At 58.9% G+C, this 21,460-nt stretch overlaps 1 protein-coding gene across 1 annotated transcript in view; it reads left to right on the top strand.

The window, feature by feature from the left end:
• The first annotated feature begins 2,629 nt into the window (after positions 1-2,629).
• TCF20 (transcription factor 20) overlaps positions 2,630-21,460 on the top strand; it is a 183,290-nt gene continuing 164,459 nt past the window's right edge. The window contains exon 1 of the mRNA XM_051834093.3: positions 2,630-2,826. The gene's annotated coding sequence lies outside the window, so the exon portion shown is untranslated. The remainder of the gene's footprint in view (positions 2,827-21,460) is intronic.

Genomic DNA, 21,460 nt, shown 5'->3' with positions numbered 1-21,460 from the left:
AAGCACCCACTTTTCAAAAATGCCTTTTTTTTCTTCCCTCCTGTTTAAATCCTCTGTCTGCAGCCCCATCTTGTCAGGGAGACCTGCGCTGACCACCCAGCCCTGCTCAAGACACCCTCCTGCCTGTGAAATCGGAGTGCAATTACTGCCTCTTTAATTAACTTGGTGATTAATCACCAACTGCTTGTGAAACAGCTTGTATTGTCCTTGTCCATCGCGGATGGGAGTGGGGGTGGGGCCATGCGGTCAGGAGGAAGCGCCCTCCTTGGGGCACCAGGGTGGGGCAGGGTCAGCTAGCTGGAAAGGGAGCCTGTTATCCAGAGGCCAGGGCCGGCTCCCTCCTGATCTGGGATGAGCTGGAAGGGAGCCCAGGGAGCAGTGTGCTGCTGGGTGGGTGACCCACCTCCGGCTGCGGCTCCCACTGCTCCCTCCTGGTGAGAACCTCCTTTCCTCGCTGAGACCTGCTCTGTCTGGAACTGCGTGCCCAGAAGTGTTCTGCTGTAGACCTAACCCGGGCACCCATAGCTCGGTGTGCAAACAGGCTCCCTGCTCAGAGGAGCTCACATGATCAGAGCGGGCCCTAAACCCAACGCCTGGGGTGCCGCTAGGGAGGCCTCGTGAAGACGCCCAGCCAGCTCCGCCTGGCCTCCCCTCGGCTGCCCACTTACGGGAGAGGCAGCTCCAGCGTGTTTCTGGTTGATTAACCCTCTCCTGCCCGACTCCAGGAGCAACTCCTGCACCCTCCTCTGCAGAGGCAGACACCCGCCGCTCCACCCTGGGACCCCCGGTGGGGACAGGAGAGGGTCTCCAGAATCCCCTCCCCCACCCCAGAGAACAGCATCCCTGCTCAAGTCCCTGTGCTCCATGATGGTCCCGCCCAGCCCAAACTGTCAGAGGTGGCCCATGTACCCTGGGTTGAACCGAGTTCTTCCAGTGGTCCTTGTGGTTGATGTGGGGTTTCCCAAGAAGCAACAAGGCCTGGCGGGCAACTAAGATTTGATTTTTTTTTAAAGACTGAATTATTGGGGCCAGTGCTGTGGCCTGGCAGGTTAAGCTTGCCATCTGCAGTGCTGGCATCCCATATGGGCACTGGTTCAAGCCCCAGCCGCTCCACTTCTGATCTAGCCCCCTGCTAACGTGCCTGGGAACGCAGTGAAGGATTGCCCAAGTGCTTGGGTCCCTGCACCCATGTGGGAGACGTGGAGGAACCTCCTGACTCCGGGCTTTGGCCTGGCCCAGCCCCGGCCATTGCAGGAGTGAACCAGTGTATGGAGGATCTCTCTCTCTCTCTCTCTCTCTCTCTCTCTCTCTCTCCACTTTCTGTAATTCTGACTTATAAACAAATTATAAACAAATATATTTTTTGAAAAATTTTAAAAAAGACTTATTGGGGCTGGCACTGTGGTGTAGCAGGTAAAGCTGCTGCCTGAAGTGCCAGCATCCCATATGGTTGCCGGTTCGAGTCCCGGCTGCTCCACTTCCAATCCAGCTCTCTGCTATGGCCTGGGAAAGCAGTGGAAGATGGCCCAAGTCCTTGAGCCCCTGCACCCCCATGGGAGACCCAGAAGAAGCTCCTGGCTCCTGGCTTCAGATCGGCACAGCTCTGGTTCTTGCGGCCATTTGGGGGAGGGAACCAGTGGATGGAAGACCTTTCTGTCTCTCCCTTTCTAACTCTGCCTCTTAAGTTAATGAAGAAGAAGAAGAAGAAGAAGAAGAAGAAGAAGAAGAAGAAGAAGAAGAAGAAGAAGAAGAAGAAGAGGAGGAGGAGGAGGAGGAGGAGGAGGAGGAGGAGGAGGAGGAGGAGGAGGAAGGAGGAGGAGGAGGAGGAGGAGGAGGAGGAGGTAGAAGTGGGGCATCTGGGACTCTAACCGGCGTCTGTATGGGGTGCCGACGCTGCAGGCGGCGGCTTTACCCGCTGAGCCTTAGCATTGCCCACACAGTGCTAGGTTCCTGGCGTTCGTGGAAATCACTCACGGGCACCCACCTCCGCTGTACCGCAGCTCTCTTGGGAAGACTGGAAACGGAGGCCCTGACACCCACAGGTGTGGAGGCACAGGGAGGTCAGCTCGCCCCAGGACAGCTATGCCCTTCAACCTGGGCGGACAGTTACCCCACGTTCCCGGCATGCTGCCGGCACCGAGGACAGCTCTAAAAAGCCCGCACGCACATTTCCCGTGCATTCGGTCGGCGACCTGAGGACCTACTACGTGCCAGCCCCCTGGGGACACAGCCGTGAGCAGCGCAAGCCGCGGGTCCCCACCTCAAGGGGCTATTTGGAAGAGGACAAAGGAGCGCGGTGACCCCTCGAGGTGCTAAGGGTTGTGATGAGCAGCACGGAAGCGGAGCGAAGGAGGCTGAGAGTTCACGGGAGCCCCGGGCAGCAGCGGCCGCTCGGGACCGAGAAGGCGAAGAATGAGGACCGCAGCCACGCAGCACCGAGGCCCCAGGCCCCCTCCTCCGTCCCAGCCAATCAGGCTTCAGAAGCGCCAGCCGGCCGGCCAATCAGGAGCTGCAACAGGAGCCCTAGTCGCAGGCCACGGTTTCCCTGGAGAGGGCGGTCGGAACCCGTGGCCCCGCCCCCGGCCCGCCCCCGGCCCGCCCCGGCCCCGCCCCGCCGCGGCCAGCCGCGCCGCCCGGAGCCCGGTGGCCAGCGGCCGGCCGCTGGGGCCGAGTATTGTCCTAGAGGCCGGAAAAAGCGGGGGGCGAGCCTGGGGGCCCGCCACGTGGCCGCAGGAGGATTTATAACGTTTTCTGTCGCCGCCGACAGTGTTGGAAAATGTGTGAAAGACGACGCGCGGCCAGGACGCGAGCGTGAGGCGCGGCAAGGTAGGCAGCCGCGGCCGGCTCGGGGCGTGGGGCGCCGGGGACCCGCGCGGGCATCACCCCGGCCGCGCGCCGGGCTGCGGGGCGGTGTGGACGCGGCCCCGGGCTGAGGCGGCTCCGGCCACCGGGGCTGCGGGGCGGTGTGGACGCGGCCCCGGGCTGAGGCGGCTCCGGCCACCCGGGGCTGAGGGGCTGTGTGGACGCGGCCCCGGGCTGAGGCGGCTCCGGCCACCCGGGCTGCGGGGCGGTGTGGACGCGGCCCCGGGCTGAGGCGGCTCCGGCCACCCGGGGCTGAGGGGCTGTGTGGACGCGGCCCCGGGCTGAGGCGGCTCCGGCCACCCGAGGGTTTCGGGGCTGTGTGGACGCGGTCCCGAGCTGAGGCGGCTCCGGCCACCCGAGGGCTGCGGGGCGGTGTGGACGCGGTCCCGAGCTGAGGCGGCTCCGGCCACCCGAGGGCTGCGGGGCGGTGTGGACGCGGTCCCGAGCTGAGGCGGCTCCGGCCACCCGGGCCCCGGGCTGAGGTGAATTCGGCGACCCGGGCGCTGCCGGGGCAGTGTGGACGCGGCCCCGGGCTGAGGTGAATTCGGCGACCCAGGGACTTCCGGGGCGGTGTGGACGCAGTCCCTGAGCTGAAGTGGCTCTCGCGACCCAGGAAGTGCCTGGGCGGTGTAGACGCGGTCCTTGAGTGGAGGCGAATCCGGCGACCCGGGAGCTGCCGGGGCGGTGTGGGCGCAGTCCCTGAGTTGAGGAGACTCTCGCGAGCCGGGAACTGACGAGGCGGTGTAGACGCGGCCCCTGGGCTGAGGTGGCTCTCGCGACCCAGGGACTGCCTGGGGGTGTAGTCGTGCACAGGTGGCCCGGCGGAGGCGCTTCGGAAATCCGGAGGGGGTCCAGGGGACCCGAGGCTGAAGTTGTGGGCCGGGTCGCGCGCGTCGCGGGGCGCGGGGAAGGTCCCCGTGGCCGGGGCAGCCTCCAGCGTGCGGGAGTGTGTGTGTGTGTGTGTGCGCGCGCGCGGCGAGGCGGTGTGGACACGTGCTTGAGGCGCCGCCGGCTCGCCAGCGGGTGTAGACGCGGAAAGTTTGCCGGAGCGCGCCGCGAGTCCCCCGGCCGCCCGGCCGGCCCGCGGGAGCGGCGGGCGCCGGCGCGGGGATTCCCTCGGAGCCTGGGATTCCCTCGGAGCCCCGGGGCCGCCGGTCGGGCCGGGCGGGCGGACCCGGACGCCGAGGCTGCCGCCGGTTCTGCCCACCTCTGGCTCGGCCAGGAGACCCGTGGGCGGGCGGCGCGCGGGGACCGGGCGGGGGTCCCCAGCACCTGCTGCTCCCTGTCTCCCGGTGGCGCGCGGGGAGGGAGGAAGTGGAGGAGGAAGGCGGCCTCCACCTGCTCCGCCCCTGGGGGCGGGGGAGCCCTGGCCTCGAGACTCCCCCTCCCATGGTGCAGGTGGGCTGAGAGGGAGAGAAGGAGGGGCCCCCAGGCTGCATGGCTACGGTCGCCCCCACCTCACCTCCCAGCCCCTCAGTGCCCTCTGCCCGGTGCCTGCCCCCACACCCCCTCCACCCGTCTTCCTCACAGGACTTCCAGGACAGTGCAGGGATGTGGTGGTGAGCAGAGGCAGGGGCATGGATATCAGTGAAGACCTGCCTCCGGGGGTGACAGTGAATCAGGGTGGTTAACACTCATCTTTTGGCCCCCAGCACCCGTGTCACCTCCTCCAGGAAGCCTTCCCTCACTTCCCTAACCTGGTACTTGCAAGGGGTCCACTCCCTCCATGGGCATTTTTGTATGGTCAGTTGGTTCATGTGGGTCTCCCGTGGTGTAAGTGCCGCGAGGGCAGGACTGGGACTCTGGTGGGCAAAGGATGGGTAAGATTTCCCGAGAAGCGTGAGCTCTGTTCAGCCAGGCCCGCGCCCACACGGCAGAAACAGTCTCTTGCCCTCCCCTGGCGCATGGCCTGGGCTCCACACCCTGTTTGCTGTTCTCACAAAGTGAAAGACAGCAGCAGACCTGCTCAGGGAGAGAGCAGGGGGCGGCCTGGCACAGACAGACTGCCCACTGCAGAGTGTGGCCCTGCCAGAGCGCGTCCTGTCTCTGAACTCGGGCCTGGCCTGCCCCCTTTCTTCTGTGCCACCTCCTGGAGCTCTGCCCCCCACCCCCCAGAGCTCCTCCGGGGGAAGGTGGCGACCCATGAGACGCCCAGGGCGGGCAGGATTCAGGCCCACGTGAGCACCTGGCCGTCCCTGGTCCCAGTGCCCCTGAGCAGCGGCAGGTCCCCCTGGTCTGTGGGTGACCCACAGCTCACTGGAACTCCTGGCAGGAAAGCCGGCGCCCGCTCCAGGGACCGCCTCCTCTGTTTCTTCTCTGTGGTTTCCGGGCACGGCGGATCTGCCTTGCCCTGGCTCCGGCAGACCTGTGTGCCTGGCACCTCTCCTGCGGCAGCTTACCGCTCGCGCCCCACAGCGCTTCCACCGCGGCCCTTCCCCCGGCCGCTCCAGGGGATTGCGCCTCCGCCACGCACCGCACGCTCGGCTGCAGAGCCGGCTGGAGCTTCCCGCAGGCTCTGGCAGGGACAAGAAGTAAAAGGGGCTCCCCACCCACTCACCGGCCGGCCTCCTGCCTGCAGTGGCTTAAAAAAAACCACTTCATTTCCAGTGATTTGCTCCCTTCTGTTCGGTGGGGAGCGCCGGCATGTGAGATGTGGTTAAGTCAGGCGCACTGCTCCCGGTGGAATCAGCTGCCTCCCCTGCCCAGCAGGAAGAGCACTGGCTTCCGACTCAGAGGACGCGCAAGTGCAGGCCAAGTTCTCCAGTGACTAGCTGTGTGGCCCTGGGCAAATTACTTAACCTCTCTGCGCCTCCATTGGCTCCTCCGGACACAGGGGTTAATGGTAATCCCTCCCTCCCAGAGTGTTGTGAGGATTAAATGAGATAACGTTAGGGGAAGAGCTGGGTGATGCCAGACCTGTGTTTTCTGTTCCCCGGTACTGGCTGTCCTGCTAATTAGCCTGGTGACCTTGGGCCACCCCAGCTTCAGTGTAAAGCACAGGGGGTGCCCCCCCGCCCCATCTCTGCTCCCCTAGGCACCTCCTCCTGCCCTCTGCCAGGCGCTGTCCCCTCAGCCGCCCCTCCTTCTTGCTGTCTGAGCACTCCGTTTTAATTGGAGACGGCCCCTCCCCACTGCCTCTCTCCAGGCCCCTGCGAAGTCACCAAGGGTCTGGCGTTCCTGGCTCATTTTCAGGGGCAATTAGCCGTGATGTCAGAGGCTGGGAGGTGGCCTTGGCGGGCGCCCGGCCAGGCCACCAGGAGGCTGGGGCCCTGCACAGTCTGTTGTCCTGCAGGGCTCCCCCAGACCTGGGGGGGGCCCTGTGGCCGGTTGTGGGGAGGCCGAGGTGTTTCCATCTGCTCTTTAGGACTCCTCGCAGCCCTGAGTGTGAGTGCAAACCAGCTCTGCCCTGCGCCTTTGTTGGCAACTGCCGGCGCCTTGGCAGCCAGGGCCTTTGTCAGGAAGCAGAAAGCTGTGCGGGGGTTTTGTGATTTGGGGGAAGCACTCTCCGGGGGCGGGCGAGCGCTGCTCGGTGTCGGCCTCTGGTCCCGGGCTTCAGCCTGGCCGGTTTTGTCTTGGGTTTCCGAGTCCTGTGGCTGCAGTCACGCATGCTGGGGTGTGGGCTGGCCGAGGGCTTTTTCTCCTCTGGCTCACATCGTGTATGCCGTGGAAGCTAATTCCAAGGACTGAACTTTTCAAATCACGGCTCCAGCAGCTTTTAGAAATCTGGACCTAGTTACTCCTGTCATCCATGTGTAAAGATGTAGAAGAAAAAAAAGAAAAAAACAAAAAACCTCCCAACCCGAGGGTGGGCAGCCGCGAGCGAGGATGCACGGCTCCTGGCAGCGCAGACCTGGGGTCAGAGCCGAAATGTCGAGTGCCTCCTGGGAGTGGGCAGCCCGGGCTGCTGGGTGCCAGACATCTGGATGCTGAGAAAACATCTGGGTGGCTGGGCTTTTCAGGTTTCTGCCTGACATTTAATATCACAAACATTGAGCCTGCCTCCTCCCGAACACACCCCGCGCCTCCCCCCGCCTTCCTGACGGGGAAGAAACATCCATTCTTTCCAGCTCCCCTGCGTTTTCCCCCTACCGGAAATCTGATGGGCTCATGACATCATGGCTGGCGGCTGAGAGATGAAGTGGATGCCACAAAGAAATCCGACATATCGGATGGATGCTGAAGTCAGTTTCCCTCTGGCTGGAAGAACAGGCGTGAAGTCAGGAGAATTTGAGCTTGGTTTAAAAAATAAAACAAACCAAACTAAGTCATGCCCTGCATTACAGACAGTTATCTTGAAAACAAGCAAACCGTTTGGACACCATCCTCGTCTCATAGCCACGCTGGGTTTTATGAAACAAAAGTGATGAGTGCATCGGACCCAAAGTCCTCATTTGCTGATAAAGGGGCAGCTAGGAATGCGTTCTCTCTCTTCCACATTATGACATGGTTCCTTTTATTTTTTAGGGCCAATAAAATTCACAGAGTAAACTACTGGTTTATGTTTTTCCAGGAATCCATTTTTATGGAGTGACCTTGGACCTGACCTGGTCTACAAACTATATTTCCCTCGGCTGGGTTCCTGGCAGTGAAATCCTTAAGGGGACACAGTGAAGCCTGCTTTTTGGTCTCCTCCCCTGGCTGGAGGGTGACAGTGTGTCAGCAGGGACCAGTGGCCAGGGCCCTTCTAGGCACAACAAACTTCTTGGAAAGGAGTCAGGAGAGCAACAGAAATGAAGGGGTCTGGGACACAGCCTGAGAGGGGCATCTGTTGTCCCCTCACCCCCCACAAAAGAGAGCCAAGTCCTCAGAAATTGCTCCAGGCCTCAGGAGCCTCAGGGTCCACCTCACCCCTGAGCAGGCTCAAGTTCAAGATGCTGTGTGTGCTGCCTGCCAAACTCCAGCACACGCGTTTGGAGTGCGAGACCCAGACTGGAGTCCCAGCTGCTCCGTGGACAAGCCATGAAGCCCTAGGCAAGCCGCAGTGCCTCCCTGTGTTTTCCCCTGCCAACGGACACCATGACCCTGCCCTGCCTGTTGGGAGACTCAATAGTGCTGGCCACTCCACATGAGTCCTGGTCACTCTCGGAGACCAGACCGGGAGAGGCCAGTGTAGATACCAGAACCAACTCCATTCCCTGCGTTTGCATCCTGGCCCTGCTGCCCACTGTCTTTGCTATGGCATGATGTGAGTGACACTGTCTGCCTTGCTTTCTCATTTGTCAAACTGTAACAGTGCTAGCACCAACCTGGTACATGAGGCCTGGAATGTGGCCTCTGCTTGTCACCCAGCGGTTAAGATGCCTGAGTCCCACATCAGTGCCTGAGTTCAATTTCTGGCTCCAGCTTCTGACTCTAGCTCCCAGCTTATGCAAACCCTGGGAGGCAGTGGCCATAGCTCAAGTAATTGAGTCCCTGCCACCCACGTGGGAGGGGAGATCTGGATTCTGTTCCTAGCTCACTGCTTTGGCCGCTGTGGGCATTTGGGGAGTAAGCCAGTGAGCAGGAGCTCCATCTGTCCATGTGTGTGTGTGTGTCTCTAGCTGTCTCTCAAATACATAGACAGTATTTGAAAAACTCACCTTTCCTTACCACCCTCCCCATCCTTTGCCCCCTGCTTTCCTCTGTTGCTCTTCATAGCCCTTGTTACCTTGACCTTGGGCTACACACGCATGTGTTTATCACTGGAATGTAAAAAAACCTATGTTACAGCAGGGCTCCGATGTCTCCTCACGGCTGGGTCCCGCGTCCCTAACACACAACAGGTGCTCAATAGCCATGCGGGGCCAGCAGGTACTGAACCCCTGGCCCACGCCAGTGTCTGTGCTGGTGGTGAGGCAGCACGTGTGAATGGAGCCCCTTGCTCTGAGCCAGGGGTCACAAGCAGGTGGAGCAGGGTAGTGTCTGGGAGTGGCCTTGTGGGAGGAAGTGGTCCAGCTGGTCCGAGGGAGTGTCCTACAGGAGGGGCATAGATAAGGTGACTTGACAGTGAAGGGCAATGAGATGGGGAGAAGTCAGGAGGACAGGGGGAGAGGGTGCCTCAGGGGCTGAGGGCATGTCTGGATGGGCAGGGAGGAGAATGGAGGCTTAACGGTCAATGAGATCCCAGTGGGCAGAGAGAACAGCAGGTGTTCTAGGCTGGGGTCATGGTGCGTGCAAAGCTCTGAATTGGGGGATGCCCAGGTGTGGGGGGAGGGTAGCTGGGCTGGGAAGGGTCTCAGTGCTGCCTGGAGGGGCACTGGGGGCATGGCAGGAGCCTGGGCTGGACTCTTAGCCGACTGCTGCCTCCAGTCTTGATACTGCATCTGTTAGTTCCCTCCTCTGGGACTCGGTTTCCCATCGGTGGACTCCTGCCCGTGTGTCTTTCCTGCCTCACACAGAGATTGAGACAAACCAGGGGGACCGAGGGTAGAGAGGGCTCTGCAGGGAAGAGTGTACACAAAAGGGGAGCAGAGTGTGCAGAGACACGGGGCCCTTCTCCAGTGAGCTAGGGACAGGGAGGACACCGATGAGGGTGACCTGGCTGTCCCGGAGGGGCCCTGGCTGTGCTTTGCTTGGCTCTGTCTTTGAGGGGTCATCCAGCTTCGGCCTGTGTTGAGCATCCCAGCCCTGAGGGACAGGTCCTTCCTCCAGACGGAAGTCACTGCTCAGAGCAGAGGTGGCTGTGGCTACAGAAGCCACAGAGCTGAAACACAGCAGAAGGGCTCGCACCCAGACCTGGCTGGCCCCAAGCCCTGTGGTCCTTTGGCAAGGCTGCACTGAGCGGTGTCCTTTGTCCTATGTGTGAGCTTGTGCCAGACCTGTGCAGCTGCTAGGTGCCTGATCCCAGCCCCCACCACGGGGATGCCCTGGTCACAGCCACTTCCTCCTGTGGGGAAGAGGCGTGAGGCTTCTGGAAAGCCCGTTGAACCTCTCCCTGTGGCTGGAGCCTCTCTGAAAACCGGCTGCTCCTGGAATTTTCTAGGCTGCACTTGCTAAAGCCTCAGAACCACCCCTAGGAGCAGGGGCTGTTTTCCTTGTTTTGTGGCAGCAGGAGCTGAGGCTCAGGTACAGTGAAGGAGGACACTGGTTCTGTGGGGGCTGTGCCGCTGTGTTCATGCCCCTGAGGCTGCTTTGGGGGCAGAGGGCCTGGCTCTGGGTGTAGCTTAGAGCTGGTGCTTGGGCCTAAGGTGCAGGTTTCAAGGGCCATTTTCAGGTCTTGCTAAGGACTTTCTTTCCCAAAATGAGCTCCCTGTCATTATAATGTGGGTGAGGGAGATGAGGTCAGAGACAGAGGATCCAGCAGTTCTGTCCGCATGTGGCTGAGATGTTCGTATGCAGCTGTCAGAGGTGTTAGTGGCAATGGGTGCTGCAAAGCACCCAGCCCTCTTCTGATCACAGAAGGTGCCCAGTGAGCACCTCTGTCCCCCTCCAGCATGGAGGGCAGCGTGGGGAAGGGGCAGAGCAGCCCCTCAGGCCCTGTTGGCTCCTACTTGGCAGAAGCGGGGTGTCCAGGCCCAGGCCCCAGACAGCTGTCTCTGGCTGTCATCTGTCACCTGGGCCAGGCCACGGCTGCACTTTGGGTACCTGGGTGTCCCTACAGTGACTCTTGGGAAAGCAGGGCTGGGGCGTCAGACACGTGCCTCCTGCTACCAGACCCTGGTCTCCAGGAGAGGCAGGGCTCATGGAATAACGCCTCTGCTCTAACCACAGCCCTATCAGGGCTGAGCCCAGAGCCTCCTGGACCTTTGGTTTCTTGGTTCGCCAGCTAGACAATGGCTCCGTGCCAGGGCCTGAGCTGCTAGGAGATGATCACCCCAGTGAGCTCCATCACAGTGTTCTAGAAATTGGCATTTGTTGGGCACCCACTCGGGGCCAGAGCCGCTTTCCTCTTGCTCCAGTGGTTCTTGAGATCTGCTCTCATTTCATAGGGGAGAGAGGCAAGGCTCAGGGAGAACACCGGGCCCAGGCAACACCAGAGCCAGGGCTCTAGCCCTGCTCTGTGGCTCCCGCCGGGCAGGGCATTGGAAGGAACACTGGTTCCAGAGTGCTGCAGTGTGCTGGGAGTGCCTGGGCTGGGCAGGTGTGCAGACCCTGCAACAGCCCTGAGTCTGTCATGTCTTTGCACATCCTTTCCCCCAGTCACCAGGACTTCCCTGGCAGACTCCTCTCTACCTCTGGTCTCTCTGGGCTTGTGTCTTTCGCTCTACGCAAGGCAGGGCAGTGCGGTGAGAATGTGCAGTGGGCCTGTTTGCAAATCCTGCCCTGACACCACTATGCCTGGAGGGGAGAGGAAAAAGAGGAAGAGCAGACAAACAGGGCACAGCATGGGCAAAGACAGGAGGTCACGCAGGCCCTGGAGAGCTGCATCAGCTAGGAGGGTGGAGCTAGGACTCAGGCGGGGGCTGGGGACAGGCCTGGGTGGGGCTGCTCTTTCCCCACCTTGGACCTATGCCCAGGCTGTCTTCCCTGCCTGGCCTATCCTTCCTCTCCTCCTGCCCAAACATTTGTGCCTTTAAGTCCCTGCTCACTGATGTCTCCATCAGCCCTTCCCTGGGCCACCCCCGAACACTGCTCCATCCCCAGAGTTCCTGTAGCCCCTACTGCTGCCTCTGTTTGAGCAGGTGATGGCCCAGGCTGTGCAGGTTCTGTCCAGCCTGCCTGTGGTGGTGGATCTTCTACTTAAGTCCTGCTGTTGTCCTTTGCCTGCTGGGCGACCCTGGGCAAGTTACTTCACCTTTCTGTTTCTTTATCTGCATGCAGCTCCAAACGTTTCTTCATCTGTTGCAGCCCCAACTCCCAGGGTTCTTGAGGGGAGTTATAAAGCACAGCCACAGAAAGCCAGCCAGCCCAGAACACCCACGCACAGACAGCATTGCTAGGGTGTGCGACTCTCTCGAGGGCAGGGCCTCATGTCTGTTGCCCAGCTCATGTCAGGCAACGTGGGGGTTCAGTGGTTGTTTCGGGAATGAATGGACAGCCCATTCTGCTCAAATGTGATCTCTGATAGAACCCACAACCTGAAAAGTCATCATTTGTTGGGTGCCTACCTCTGTAATCCTGATACCCTGTGACATGGGAATCACTAGATCCATTTTGCAGGTAGTATAACCGAGGCTTAGAGAGACTAGGCTGGCTTGCTATCTGGTAAGGATGTGAGCAGCTGGAGTCTGGCTAAGTGCGGTTGTGCTCTTGCTGAATGGTCTGGATACCCCTGCGCCTTCCCCATCTCCAGGCACCCCTTTGGAATTGCTGGGGTGAGGGGCATGGAGGTGGGTCTCTCAGTGATCTGTCAGTTCAAGGGCCCTGTGCCCTATCACGCACACAAACATGCACAGTACACACAGAAACACACATGCACAGGCACCCCCCCCCCACACACACACACAAGGGTACTTCAAATCATTTGTGCAAAGTGGAATTAAAAGATAAATTTATTTGGTACAAAACAATTTTGAAATCTGTGCATCTTTTTTTCATAATATGAAGTTTCCTTGAACTTTTTTTTTAAAGGTTTATTTATTTATTTGAAAGTCAGAGTTACACAGAGAGAGAGAGGTCTTCTATCTCATGGTTCACTCCCCAGATGGCCGCAACGGCTGGAGCTGTGCCAATCCGAAACCAGGAGCCAGGAGCTTCTTCCAGGTCTCCCACAGGGGTGCAGGGGCCCAAGGACTTGAGCCATCTTCTACTGCTTTCCCAGGCCATAGCAGAGAGCTGGAGAGGAAGTGGAGCTGCCAGGTCTCAAACCCTATATGGGTGCCAGCTCTTCAGGTCAGGGTGTTAACCCTCTGCGCCACAGCGCCAGCCCCCTTCCTTGAACTTTTTGAAGGCCCCTCATACTTAGCGACTTCAAAATGTTTGTGTCAAAATAACTTTTAATTCTACTTTCCACAACTTTTTAAAAAGTTTATTTATTTGAAAGGCAGAGAAAGAGAGAGAGAGTGAGATCTTCCATTCACCGGTGTATTCCCAAAATGCCTGCAAGTGCCAGGGCCGGATTAGGAAAAACCCAGAAGCCCAGAACTCGATCCAGGTCTTCCATGTGCGTGGCAGGAACCAAAGTCCTTGAACCATCATCTGCTGCCTTCCAGGGTGCACATTATCAGGAAGCTGGGTCAGAAGCAGAGGTGGGACTCAATTCTAGGCACCCTGCTGTGGCATGTGGGCTTCCCAAGCGGCAGTTCAACCCACTGAGCCACAGTGCCCACCCCTCCACGAACTTTTATTTTAAATGTGCATGTATTTGTTTTCATTCACTTGAAAGGCAAGGTGACAGAGAGAGAGATAGAAAGAGAGAATGTTCCATCTGCTCGTTCGCTACCCAAATGTCACAAGAACCATGGCTGGGCCAGGCCAAAGCCAGGAGCCTGAAACTCCACCTGTGTCTCCCACATGGGTGGCAGGGGCCCAAGTACTTGAGCCATCATCTGCTGCCTCCCAGCATGCATTAGCAGAGAGCTGGAATCAGAAGCAGAGGTGGCAGTGGATCCCAGGCACTCTAATGTGGAATGCGAGCACCCCAAGCAGTGCTGCACCTGCGTCTCCATGCATGATCTATCTCCCTTCCTCCCTGCCTTCCTTCCTTCCTTCCTTCTGTCCTTTCTATCCTACTTTTTAGAGATTTATTTATTTGAAAGGCAGAGTTAGAGAGAGAGAGAGAGAGAGAGAGAGAGAGAGAGAGATCTTCCATCCATTGATTCATTCTCCAAGTGGCTCCAAAAAGCTGGAGCCAGGCCAGACTGAAGCCAGGAGACAGGAGCTTCATCCAAGTCTCCCACTTGGGTGAGGTGTCCAACAGCTTGGGCCCTCCTCTGCTGTTTTCCCAGGCGTGTTAGCAGTTAGCTGGATTGGAAGCAGAGCAATTCAAACCAGCACCCATATGGGATGTCAGAGTCACAGACAGCAGCTTAACGGCTACCCCACAATGCTGCCGGCCCCTCAATGATCTTTCTGAAGTGCCCCTATGGACATTGGACCTCCACAGCCCACAGGTTCATCTGGGTCTCCAGGGCCATGTCTGTCTTCCCCACTGCACACCCATAGGAAGCCCCTGTGAAGCGTTGCGGGTGCAGCTGGCACCGCTCATCCGTTCGTTGGCTTCTGTCTCTGAACTGTTGGCACCCAGGGGGTGGGACAGGGCTGAGGACTCCTGATTCCCTGCCTGGTGTTGCGGCAGCGTGGAAGGAGCCGGTGCTCTCAGTCTAGTCTCACTAGGCACAGGCACCAGTCTGCTGGCCAGGCTAGATTGAGGCTCAACTCGGAAAATGAATGTGGAGGATTAAGGAGGGCAGAGCAGGATCCATGCAAAGTGCAGTGGCTGGCAGGGATCATTTGGCACTTGGCATCCACCTGGCCTGCTGGAGAAGGTGCTATGTAAATGGTTTGTAACCACACAGCGGCTGGGCTCGCCTGGATTATCTTCTGTTGAACTGAGCTGAATTCTGGGCCACTCTGGCTCTGCCCATACAGCAGCTCGGGAAGGATGGGCAGCCCTCTGGTGGGTACTGCGGTTCTCCAGGGCCCTTGGGCCGGGAAGGGGGAGCTCTCTCACGTGGCTTGTGGTGGGTGAGAGCAGCTGGTGACAAATGCAGCTATGGGTCCCGCTAGACTCCCTGGGCTGGCCCAGGAGGAATGTGCCGGAACACCGGGAGTTTCACTCACACATGCCTGGGTGCATTCACCTTGCACCCGTGTACGGGTCCCTCGTGTGCACTGCAGGCTCAGCGTGCCATGCCCGGGACACAGCCGGCAACCCCTGCCCTCGCGGGATCACATTGTAAAGGAGAGCAGCTGACTACAGTGTAATTAGGAAGTGACACTGTGGTCAGGAGGGAGGTGCGCTAGGGGGAAAATAAACCAGGGAAGGAGGGGCGGAGTGGATTTTCCCCTTCGGTTATGAGTATGTGTCCCAGGCAGGGCTCATTGAGAAGGTGACGTTTGGAGGAGGAGGGACTGGAGGAGATGAGGGAGGAGGGACAGGAGATGGCTGGGGGTGGGGGGTGCCTTCCAGACCCAGGGGAAAAGCCGGCCAAGGCCCGTGAGGAAGTGAGCCTGGCACAGTCCAAGAGCGGCCAGGACGCCAGTGTGGCCGAGGAGGGGGGCGGTGGTAGCAGATGAGCTCCGAGAGGAAATGGGGGCCAGATGGCGAGGCCTCCTGGATGCACCATTTCAAAGGATCCCTCTGGCTGCTGAGTTGAGAATAGGCGGGGGGAGGGGCCAGGGCAGAAGCAGGGAGCTGGTGGAGGCTGTTGAAGACAGTCTAACAGGATTGGCTGATGGATTGGATGTGCAGGAGAGAGAGAGAGAGAGAGAGAAACACAGAGGTGTCTTCCAGAGAGTTCTATTTTGCTGGAAAGGCCTGCTGGGCCAAGAGGCTCAGCTGGACTCTGAGAGAGGCTAGAGACCTGAGGATGGGCTGGGACAGGACCAGCGGGGAATAGGGGGAGGTTGTGCCCCACTCACATCGTATGGCAGCCCCTGTGGATGGGACAGCTGGAGATTCTGCATCTGGCAGTCATGGGCTATGGGATTCCATCCTGTCCCTGGGAAGGGCCATCCCCCCTGTGCCCTGGACAAGGGTCCACGGGCTGGGATGCAGCCTGCACGTGTCTGCTTCCCGTCCATTTGCTCACACATCCCCCCATTTCTTCTGTGTCCTCCTTCTATCCTTTCTGCCTCTGTCCACTGCCTCTCACCCACTCAGTTCCACCTCAGCACCCGGGACTCTGCAGCACCTGTGGACCGGAGAAACAGCCCTCCTGGATTGGACATGCATGTGTCTGCCTTCCTGGGTTGTTCATGCATGTGTCTGCCCTCCTGGATTGGACATGCGTGTGTCTGCCCTCCTGGATTGTTCATGCATGTCTCTGCCCTCCTGGGTTGGACATGCATGTGTCTGCCCTCCTGGGTTGGACATGCATGTGTCTGCCCTCCTGGACTGGACATGCATGTGTCTGGGCCTGCAGTGCCTCCTCCATAGGGAGAATGTGGACCAAGATATGCTCTTAGTCCTTTCCAGGCTAAGGTTACTCAACGAGTTTGTAACTCCACGTGACTTGATCCTTTAGCATTTCCAAATCGTTTAAAAGAAAGTCACTGTTAGAAGAAACTGCTGGTCAGGTCATGCCTCCTGGTTTGGGTTCCAGAGTTGCAGGCTCTGTGCTACTCAGGCTCAGAGTGGGAGGCATGGAGGAAGCAGTTTTTATACTGGGCACAGAAGGGAGAAAGGGCATTTGGGGTGGGAAGCACAGCAGGACCAGGGCACAGGGGAGGGGTGGCTCTGCAGAATGGGGTGGGCACAGGAAGTATGAGGGAGGCCCAGTCTGCCCCTTGCTCTGAGGGCACTGGGGAGCCATTGAAGGTGTGTGAGCTGGAGAAGGACCCACTCTGTGCTGATTCTTACCCAGTGGTACCATGGAGGGGAAGTGAGGGGAAGCAAGTGGGCTGAAGTGGAGAGACTGTGGTGCTGGCACCTGACCTTGGGCAGTGTGGTGTCAAAGGGGATGGACATGGGAAGTGTCCCAGGGCTGAGTGGGTGAGACTGCTGACTGGGGGCGGCACTGCCTGTGAGGTCCCATGGTTGGCCATCTCAGAAGACCTCACCCCATGTGTGCTCCCCACTCAGGAAATGCCCCCATCCCTTTGGCCCCTTGCATCACCAGAACCTGGTGACAACCTGGGTTTTCTCTGTCCTGTCGTGGTGCTGTCCCCAGATCATTTTGCTTTTGGTCCCCAGATTCCTTCCCAGTGTTGCATTTCCCTCTGTCTATGTAGCCTCTGCCTGAGGCTCAGCCTTGCCTTTTTGGAGTTGGACTAAGCTCATGGTCTTCCCCTGGCCTCCTGCCCCTAGCATCACACTGCTGGACCATCCCTGCAGAACAGTCAAAGGGATCCTTCCAGAACCTGAGTCCAGTGGGCACCCTGCTCATCTCATTTACTGACTGGGCGACAGGAGCCTACTTGCTCAGCAGGGCCATGCCTCCCGACATGTCCAGGCTCACACGGAGCTTCTTGTTCTTGCTTTGTTCACTTGGTTGAGGTTTATTCCGTGCTGGGACCATGCTTGCAATGCAGGTTGGGAACTGTGTTGGTGGAAAGAGAATCAGTGCCCTGGGGTGCAGGGTCAGCCGAGGGTATCTGAGAACCACAACACTGGAGCTGAGATCCAGAGGATGTGCGGGACTGGGGAGGGCGTTCCAAGGAGAAGGAGGGGGTGCAGAGGGAAAGGCCTGAGCCAGGATGGAAAAGGACCCCTTGGAAAAGTAGGGCCCATGTCAGGTATCCCCTTCCTGGTACCCTACTGCTGGCTGCATCTCATTGTCCTTGGATGGTGGCTTGGGAAGGGCAGGTAGCAGGGCTGCTCCTGGGGCTTCTGGGATAGATTGAAGTATTGGGACCCTATATTTTTCCTAAAATCTAGCTTTATTGGGGCTGGTGCTGTGGCAAAGTAGGCTAAGCCTCCGCCTGCAGCGCCAGCATCCCATATGGGCTCGGGTTCACATCCCAGCTGCTCCTTTTCCAATCCAGCTCTCTGCTTGTGGCCTGGGAAAGCAGTAGAAAATGGCCCAAGTGTTTGTGCCCCTGCACCCACATGGAAGACCCGGAAGAAGCTCCTGGCTCCTGTCTTTGGATCAGCTCAGCTCTGGCCGTTGCAGCCACTGGGGGAGTGAACCAGCAGACGGAAGACCTTTCTCTCTGTCCCTCTCTCTGTCTGTAACTATACCTCTCAAATGAATAAATAAATCTTGTAAAAAAAAAAAGCAGTTTTATTGATGTATAATTCACATATCAGGAAGTTTACTTTTTTATAAAAAATTAAAGATTTATTTATTTGAAAGTCAGAGTGTCAGAGAAAGGGAGAGGAGAGAGGAGAGAGGAGAGATTTTCCATCTGCCTGTTCACTCCCCAAATGTCCCACAATATCCAGGGCTGAGCCAGGCCAAGGCCAAATGCCAAGAATTTCATCTGAGTCTCCCACATGGGTGGCAGGTGTTCCAGCAGTTGGACCATCTTCTGCTGCTTTCCCAGGCACATTAGCAAGGAGCTGAATCAGAAGTGGGGCAGCGGGGACTTGAACTGGTGCGCATATGGGATGCCAGAATTGCAAGTGGTGGCTTAACCAGCTGCACCACAAATGCCAGCCCCCACTTGCATGTCCTTTGGAGACATAACTATTCACATTCATTGTCCATTTAAGAAGTAGGTTATTGGCCGGCGCCGCGGCTCACTAGGCTAATCCTCTGCCTAGCGGCGCCGGCACACCAGGTTCTAGTCCCGGTCGGGGCGCCGGATTCTGTCCCAGTTGCCTGTCTTCCAGGCCAGCTCTCTGCTGTGGCCAGGGAGTGCAGTGGAGGATGGCCCAGGTGCTTGGGCCCTGCACCCCATGGGAGACCAGGAAAAGCACCTGGCTCCTGGCTCCTGCCATCGGATCAGCGCGGCAGCCATTGGAGGGTGAACCAACGACAAAGGAAGACCTTTCTCTCTCTCTCTCTCTCTCTCTCTCTCACTGTCCACTCTGCCTGTCAAAAAAAAAAAAAAAAAAAAAAAGAAGTAGGTTATTTGTTCTTTTATTGTTGAGTTGTTTGGGCTCTTTATATTTCTGGATACAATCCCTTATTGGGGGAAGAACTGGAATGCTAGACCAAGAAGCCAGGCCCTGGGGCTGCTTGGGCTCTGTGCTCTCAGTCCTGGGGGCAGTGGACTCAGAACTCCTCCCAAAGGACTCCTGTGTCCCCTGGGAGGGAAGGCATCCACCCCAGGAGTCAGCTCCTAACCCCAGCTCCCTCTGCTTTGATCGGCTTCAGACATCACAGGGCAAACACTTCCAGGTCCACAGGGCTGCCCTCCTCCCCTCGCCCCCCAGGCTCTGTGGAGGCTGTGAGGGGAAACACTAGATCCTTTCAGAGGTGACCACAGAGAAGCCACCACCTGCTGAATGCCTGCTGTGACACTGCCGCAGCCGCCACTGTGACAGACCAGCCGCTTCCGCCGGCCCAGAGGTCAAGCCCAAGGCTCACCCAGCAGGCGGCAGGAGCGGAGGACAGGCCTGTGCTGTGGGAGGGAAGCCTGCCAGGGCAGCCGCAGCCCCCTCGGGCCAGGCCCTCCCACGCCCTGCTTATTTAAACTTTTCTGAACTTTCCACAGTTTGTAAGTTGAGCTCCTATAACTTCAAGAACCAAGGGAAATGTTAAAAGACAAAACCCAACCACAGCCGCTGGCTGATTCAGCTCAGGCACTTGGGGGACTCTGTCTCTCTCTGCGCGGGCTGGGAGTCGGGCTGCACACACAGGAGGAAGGCTCGGGAGGCCTGCCACATGGCTCTCACTTCCCCCTGCAACTTCTGGGCTGGCATGGCCTGTCACGTCTCTGCCTGTGACTCTGATGTTTGCTAACAGGAACCCTTCCACATGCCAGGGACTCTGGGCCATGGCAAACGTAGTGAGACACAGCCTTTGCCCTTGGGGGCACCAGGCACACGGTGAGAAAGGGGGCTTGGCAGTTCCAGGAGAGGGGATGCAGCTGCAGCTGAGGGCCTGAGGCAGGTGAGGAGTTGGGAACTGTCCTTCAAGGAGGCTTAGGGTTTCAAGAGTGCGCCAGGACGCTCAAGGCCAAGAGCACAGTGTGTGCTGAGGGCAGCCCACGGTCAAGGGGCCCACACTGGCTGCAGGCTGCTCTCTGGAAAGGGGAGAGACACAGGAGAGAAGCTGATGCTGACTGTTCCTGGGGCCCCGGTGCCTGGCCGTCAGCTTCCCTGCATTGCTTCTGAGGCTGATGGGCCCTCCAGGTCCCTTCCACAGCCTTGCCCTGCCCCTCTGTCTCGGTTCCCCATGCCCTCCCCTCAAGACCTGCTGGCTGCTCTCCCAGGAGCCGGTCTGGGTTTTTTGCCTTTGCAGGATTGGGCCTCAGGCTTGCTCCTAGCTCCCGCAGCGCCCCAGCTGGGCCTGCCACCCGCCACCTGCCACCCGCCCACGTGGACCCCCCTCTGCCCCTGCTGGCGCCGAGTCGGCTTTGGCAGGCTCTAGGCCCCGAGGCCTCTCAGCTCGCTGATTACACAGCAGCAGCCGGTGGGCTCCCGAGCCAGAGCGAGAGATTTATTGTGGTTTTTAGGGGGCGTTTAGGAGCCTACGTGATAATGTCTGTGAACGCACTTTGTAAACTGTAACGGGGGAGTGCCACACACACGTGAAGGGCTGGGGCTGAGGCTAGGACCGGGAGCCCAGCCCCCAGATGACATCCTGGGGCTCCGCTGGGATGCACCCCCAGGCCTGGGGGTGGGCAGGCAGGAGAAGCCTTGCTGGGCTCCAGGGTGGGTCCCTGGGCCTGCAGCGCTGTCTTGTCACCAGGCAGCCCTGGAATGAGCTGTGAGCAAGAACATTGCCCAGGTCCCTCCCTTGCCCAAGAAGCCTTGTGGCACTGCAGAGCTAGTGACACGTTCCGGGCTTCAAAGTAGAAATGACTCCCAGCCTCCTGGCCCCTGCTGCGGGGTGAGAGAGAGAACCAGGGCCAACAGCTGGACCGGGCTGTCTCCCAGCAAGGGGGGCCGCGTCCTTCTGGCTCAGCGTTGCCATCTGAGGGCTCTCATTCAGGGCACACAGTTGTTGAGCACCTACTGTGCATTGGCACTGTTCCAGATGCTGGGGTTAGAGCAGACAGACCTGTGGGGGAAGGGGAAAGCCGATCACTCCACTGGTGAATACAGGTCGTTTTAAACAGTGATCATCGCTACAGAGGGAGTTACACAGGGGAGCTGAGGACTACTGAAGCTGGGGGTGTTGCGGAAGGCCCCCTGAGGGTCCTTCGTCCCTCTCTCCAGAGGCCTCAGGAGCACGCCTGGGCCTCGGGAGGCTCAGCTGATCCCCTGACCACCTGCCAGTCACTGCTACCAAGACCTGTAGCCGAGGCAGCCTTGGGGCTCCCGGACCTGCCCAGAAGGAGCTGCCCTGGGTCAGATGTCCCCATCTGGCCCCTGCTGGGCTGTGGCCGAGGTCTCTGGCTGAGCTGCCTGCATTTCATCCTGGAGCTGGTGAGAGGCAGTGGGAGGGCGCGTCACAGGCACAGCTTGGAGAGGCGGCTGCCGCAGGTGCTGCTGTGCCGTTTTACAGCTGAGGAGACCGAGGTCTGCCAGGGGCCCCAGCTGGCAGGGCTGGAATCTGAACGTAGACCTGAGAATTTTCTGAACTAAAACCCAGGCCTTGAGATCTCCTGGGGAGAGAACAGCCTCTCTGAGCCCGGCACTAATTTTTCTTTGAGTGTTACAGGTGCCAGGCACTGTTCTAAGGGCCTGAGTTATCTCATTTAATCCCTAGCACAGTCTGATAAGGTGGAACTGTTGCTATTGCCCCATTTTATGGACAGGGTATCTGAGGCTAACTGAGGCTAACTAACTTGTCCCGCACCACACAGGCCGCTGTAGTGGAGCTCCTCGGGGTGGGGGACCCTGTGAAGCCCACCCAGGCTTCTAACTGCTCCCTTTCCTGTGTCCGGCATCAAGGTTGTGAGTCGTGAGACCTAGGACTGCCGAGTATTCTACGTGCGCCGTCCCGTGTCAGCCTTATTAGTCTTAAGCCAGTAGGGCTTGTCATGCATGATGTGCCCCTGCACCTCCACAAATAAGGAGACT

This window comes from Oryctolagus cuniculus, chromosome 11, assembly GCF_051225735.1.
Source record: "Oryctolagus cuniculus isolate XC-2025 breed Fujian yellow rabbit chromosome 11, ASM5122573v1, whole genome shotgun sequence".
Taxonomy (NCBI): domain Eukaryota; kingdom Metazoa; phylum Chordata; class Mammalia; order Lagomorpha; family Leporidae; genus Oryctolagus; species Oryctolagus cuniculus.
Note: the sequence above shows the minus strand (reverse complement) of the source record. Positions and strands in the feature narration are given on the sequence as shown.